The sequence below is a fragment of the Rhincodon typus genome, chromosome 29 (assembly GCF_021869965.1).
Source record: "Rhincodon typus isolate 14 chromosome 29, sRhiTyp1.1, whole genome shotgun sequence".
Lineage (NCBI taxonomy): Eukaryota > Metazoa > Chordata > Chondrichthyes > Orectolobiformes > Rhincodontidae > Rhincodon > Rhincodon typus.
In genome coordinates this window covers 5,381,196-5,387,132 of record NC_063360.1, presented here as the reverse complement: position 1 = coordinate 5,387,132, position 5,937 = coordinate 5,381,196, and the positions used below count along the sequence as shown (strand labels likewise).

At 46.5% G+C, this 5,937-nt stretch overlaps 1 protein-coding gene across 1 annotated transcript in view; it reads right to left on the bottom strand.

The window, feature by feature from the left end:
* The window catches only part of LOC109924874 (procathepsin L-like), a 26,281-nt gene extending 25,099 nt beyond the window's left edge, over positions 1-1,182 (bottom strand). Inside the window, exon 1 of the mRNA XM_048614070.1 lies at positions 899-1,182. The gene's annotated coding sequence lies outside the window, so the exon portion shown is untranslated. The remainder of the gene's footprint in view (positions 1-898) is intronic.
* Positions 1,183-5,937: the final 4,755 nt, after the last annotated feature.

Below are 5,937 nucleotides of genomic sequence, written 5' to 3'. Positions count from 1 at the left end.
GTCCCCAGGCCCCACACTCCGGTGTACCGTCCCCAGGCCCCACACTCCAGTATATCGTCCCCAGGTCCCACACTCCAGTATACTGTCCCCATGCCCCACACTCCAGTGTACTATCCCCAGGCCCCACACTCCGGTACATACTGACTCACCCTTAACCCTCCCCCAAGTGTCTATAACCCATGCCTGATACGCCAGTATACCACCCCAGACTTCATGACCCCACGTACATCAACACTTGTGTACCCATCTAGACTTGACACTTCCAGTGTTGTATACCCAGGATCAGCTCCCCCAGTGCCCAATGTACCAACCCAGCAATGTGCCCCAACCCAACAGTGTGCCAACCTAGCTGGATACCAACATGGCAGTAAACCATCCCAGGCTCCGGATCGCGCCAATAAAGTCTTGGGGACTTTATTGTGCTTTCTCTGGAAGTGGAGATGGAGAAGGAGAGGGAAGTGCCAGGGCTGGGACATTTTTTCCGGGATCGGTTTATTCCCAGTAGTTTGTTAGTGTCGAAAGTAGTTTTATTTTAATACAAACGCGGCTTAATCAAGAAAAAAATCTCCACACCGACCGACACCAAAACGAAAGTAAACATTTATTAAAGCTCCGGGGAGGGCAGGGGGCAGCTCCTGGGGGCAGGGGGCAGCTCAGGGATCCTGATGCCCCCGGAGCCCATCCATTCTGCCCTGAAACGCTGCAATGCTCCGGCGCCCCGGCAGCTCGTTCGGCCCGTCGTGCCTGTACCGGCTCCTCAAACACAAAACTCCAAACGGCGTGAAAGGCGGCGGATTGCTGGGGTCCAGCAATGTTTGCCTCTATCCAATGCCCACCCCCACCCCCAAGATAAACACAACATTATCCCAAAGACCATGTCCCCTTCTGAACCTCTTACCTCAACCTTCTCTGAGCTGAAACCCGCTGCTGGTTCACACTTCCGAGTTTCTCGGTTTTAATCCTCCCTCTGACTCCTCCCGAGTTCACACTCCAGCCTGTGACCACTATAGGCTGCTCTTACGGAATGTTCTCTCCCTACAAAGGGAGCAGCCTTGGTGCAAAGATTCCTCTTTCTGATTTGACCCTTGCCTGAAATGCTCCTGTACAAACCTGCTGCTTCCTGTGTGATCTTCACAAACTGCATTAAGAGGAAGCCCCTGAGATTGTTCTTTTCTCTTTCTCTTTCTGAGAAACCCTCAGATTCTGTTGAAAACGAAAGGATTGCGCCAACTGATGCGCCGAGAGAAAACAAACATGGAATTGGTAGAAACTGAAACAATTCACTTTCATGTCGAGTTAAGTTGTATATTCTTTTTCTCCCCAGTCTCCCACATGTATTCAAGGGTCTTTAAGTAACGCTACAGCACCTTAAATTCCAACATGTGGCAAGTGGAAACACCGACTAGGATGAAGTGCAGTGAATAATCATCCCCCATTCCCTGTTTTAGATTCAGGGACGCCCTCAATGACTTGAATCTTACAGCTCAAACACAGTTTGACCATTTAATCCCGTAGATTCTACCCTCTATGTGAAGATTGTGAGGCATCAGCTGATAAAATTCAATGAAACCAGTGTTCATGGGTTTCCTCTGTGTCTGTCCGGCTGCATCTTAATCTGCACAGTTCCAACAGGCTAACTTCACCCTTTTCCTGCTTAATAATTCTCAGGGCTAACACAGGCAAATGGGACTAATTCAGTAGATAAAACCCGGTTGGTGTGGATGAGAGATAGTAGGAACTGCAGATGCTGGAGAATCCGAGACAACAAGGTGCAGAGCTGGATGAACACAGCAGGCCAAGCAGCATCATAAGTTGGGCTGAAGGGCCTGTTTCTGTGCTTTATGACTCTATGACAAAGCATACAGCCATTTCAAGGTCTATTGATATCAATGAAATTATGAATAGACATCTATGCTGTGGTGTACTGAGGGTGCATGATCTTCAGAGCCATGTTCACTTCCTCGGTGTGACCTGGTTCCTGATGCTGTTCTTCATAATTATCCTCAGTGTCCCTCTCTCCTACTCCTTAGCTAATCAGTCTGAATGTCACTCAGACTATCTACCCTGCAATTAACTCCACAATGCTGGAGACATTCCCTTCCATCCCACCTTCAAACTGCCTTAACTTTGCAGCACTTTGACTTCAGTACGCAATGTCAGCTTCACAATGGCTCAGGGTAAAGGGTTCTGGCGATCTCAGAGCCGCCATCACAGCTCTGTATAAACTGTTTAAAATCATAAAGCCCCTACAGTGCAGTAAAAGAAAGAAAAGTTGGATAGGCTGGGACTTTTTTCACTGGAGTGTAGGAGAATGAGATGTGACCTTATAGAAGTTTATTAAATCATGACAAGGTTTGAACTGAAGCAGCTCTTGGATTTCTTGTGTCTGATCTGTTTCTTTGTGCAAGCCTCAAGCCTCAATGGCATTTTGTTACTGCTGTCAGAGCAGTATTAGGCAATTATGTTTTCACGTTGGAGATTTTCACGGATGTTATTAACAGAATAGATAAGGAGATATAGATAGGATTAGTGGTAGTTGTCCTTTCCCTAGGATGGGAGATTTCAAGACTAGGTGGCACATTTTTAAAGTGAGACGCAAGAGATTTAAAAAAGACACGAGGGGCAATCTTTTTTACACAGAAGATGATTCAATTGTGGAATGAACTTCCTGAGGAAGTGGTGGATGTGGGCACAATTACAACATTTAAAAGACATTTGGATAAGCACATGAATAGAAAAGGTTTGGAGGAATTATGGGCCAGGAGCAGGCAGGTGGGATTAGTTTAGTTTGGAATTATGTTTGGACCAAAGGGTCTGTTTCCATGCTGTATGACTCTACAAGTCTGCACCTGCTCTCTGAAGAGCATCCCACCCAGTCTCAGCTACCTTATCCTGCATTTACAGTAGTCAATTGACCTATAGGTCCCCTATCCTGATAACCTCACATTTCTCATGGTTAATCTACCTAGACTACACATTCCCTAGTCACTATGAACAACTTAAGCATGGCCAATCCACCTAACCTGCATTCCTCTGGGAGGAAACCCACACAGACACGGGGAGCATGTGCAGAATCAAACCCGGGTCCCTGGCACTGTGAGGCAGCAGTGCCAACCACTGAGCCACCGTGCCTCCCCCCCTTGAAATCCTCTCATGATAATTGGTAATAGACGTGAGCCAACAGGAAAATCTTTTTTGGATCATTTTGTGCAACTGTACAGCCTTGCAATTGATCACAGCTCTCAGATGCCATTACAAAAATGAGGTGTTTGAGTTATCCCAGAGTAGGGTCCCCGAATGACACTGCTTTGCAGTTGTTTCCTTACACATGAGTCTTGTATGACCTCTTCACAGCAGTTTCAGACCAGCACGAGTCATACATTTAGCTTACAATTCCCACCAACTGACAGCTTCAAATCTATCAGTGACATTGCTGAAGTTTCCAGTGAGACCAGGATGAGATATTTCCTCACATCTCAGTTTGTGGTCCCAATAGCTGCTGATTAAACTTTTCCGTCACCCATCTCTAAGCCTGCTGTGTGACCAAAGTGAAATGGATCTTCAATCACACGATGTGTCATCTGACACATTTTTGCTTTTACTGCAAAAGAATGTTCACATCTGATTTATTTTAAAGAGGAAGTTTATGTAATAGGATGCTGACCTCTCTGTAGTTCTGATATTTTCATGAATGTAACACAGCATTCGGTCTCTTTCTCATCCCCAACTTTCTTCTTCTCACCATTGGGGACTGTGCCTTCAATCTTTGGCTACAATCTTTGGAATTCCCTCCTTACCCCTATCCCCTTCTTTGCCCTCCTTTACAACGCTCTTGAAACCTACTTTGTTGGTGAAACTATTAGCTATGTTCATGTCTCCTCCTTTAGCTCAGTATTCAATTTTAATCCAATGAAGCATGAAGCATCCTTGAGTTGCTTTCCAATGTTAAAGGTGCTGTTTAATTCAAGTTGTTGTTGCTTGTCATACCCAAGGCCCAATGATTTGAACTGAGCTGAGGAGCGGTGCTGATGTTGTAATTGTATCCAGCACCCCTGATGTAGGGCTGTTTGTGGTGAGGTGAGTGAGGACTGCATTGACATCAACCATAACCCTCTCAATATCTATAACACTCAATATAGATGGCCACTTTGTTTTCTTTATTCATTCACAGGATGTAGGCATCACCATCTGAGTTATCTATTGCCATCCCTAATTGCCCAGGAGAACATGGTGGTGAGTTGATTTCTTGAACCATAGCAGTCCTTAGGGACCCACAGTGCTGTTCAGAAGGGAATTTGAGGGTTTTGACTCAGCGACAGTGAAGGAATGACAGACATTGATTCCAAAGCAGAGTAGTGAGTAGTTTGGATGGGAACCTGCAGCTGGTGGTGTTCCCATGTATCTGCTGCCCTTCTCCTTCCAGGCGGAGGGCCCAGCTACCTCTGGAGTGTCCCAAGAGGAGATTTCTGAGGGGCCTTTGTGCGGTTCTTCCTCTAGTTGGGTACCTCCTGGCACCACCCGGCCTCTTTGTGAGGAAGGGGCACCTGGAGTGGATGGATGAGGGCAAATGACTGCTGCAGATCTGTGCGTGTCTCCAGTAGACCATGAGGGTGCCAGACTGGGCTCTCCATGGCATGGTGACACGCTCAAAGCAGTTGGGTCCCCACAGTGTAATGGCACTCCTGCAGCTCCTAGGTAATGAGATCCATTGTGTCTCACATTCTTGTCCGCTCCCCTGTGTATGGGGATTACCAAAACCATAGAGTCCTCTCCTGTCTGGGCCTGAGCAGGTTGTGCTCCCAAACTGATTGAGGCATCAGTACCTGAGCTGGTGAAGGCTACAGGAGGCAGCCTTGCCAATGCTTCCTCTCTTTGGGAGTAGTGAGCCAGACGGTGGGGTTCATGTGAGAATTGTAGTGGAATGAAGACTGGTTCCTACAGGGTTGGAACATAGGAATGAGGAGCAGCAGCAGGCAATTCAGCCCTTTGAGCCCACTGTGCCATTTAACATGATCATAACTGACCTTATCCTGGTTGCAACTCCACTTTTCTGTCTGCTCCCCATAGCCCTTTGTCCCAGTTTTCATCAGAAACATATCTATTTCTTCCTTGAATCTGTTGATTGATTCTGCCTCCACTGCACTCTGGGGCAGTGAGTTCCGCAGGTTCACAACCCTCTGAGAGAAGTAGTTCCTCCTCATTTCAGCTTTGAACAACCTCCTCTCACTCCAAATCTCTGACTTCTTGTTCGAGACTGTCCCACAAGGGGGAACGTCTATTCAACATCTACCTTATCAATCCCCTTTAGCATTTTATTTACCTCAATCAGATCCCACCCGCAACCCGCCCCCCCACCCCCCCCATTCGTCTGAACTTCAGTGAGTACAAGCCCAAGATATTCAGCTACTCCTGTTGCGACAGCCCTTTTATTCCTGGAATCAAACTCCTCTGAACCTCCCCGAGGGCCACCACATCCTTCCTCAAGTAAAGAGAGCAGAACTGGGACACAGTACTCCAGGTGTGGTCTCACCAATGCCTTATATAACTGTAGCAACGTTTCTTTACTTTTATAATCCAGTCCTTTTGCAATAAAGCCAGGATTCCATTTGCCTTATTATTATATGCTATACCTGCATACCCACTTTCTGCTATTCATTCACAAAGACACCCAGATCCCTCTGCACTGACACACTTTTTTGAACTACTTCCCAATTAAATAATAAAATCCCCTTTTAGTTTTCCTCGCAGTTAGCCACATTAAACTCCATCTGTCAGATTCTGGCCCATTGTCCAACCCTATCCTTCTGTAAACTCTTTATCTCCTCATCACAGCCTGCTTTCCCACCAATTTTAGTTTCACCTGCAAAGTTTTCTATGTTACATTCTGTCCGTGCTTGCAGATCATTGAGATAGATTGTAAATGGGATTGTCAGCAGG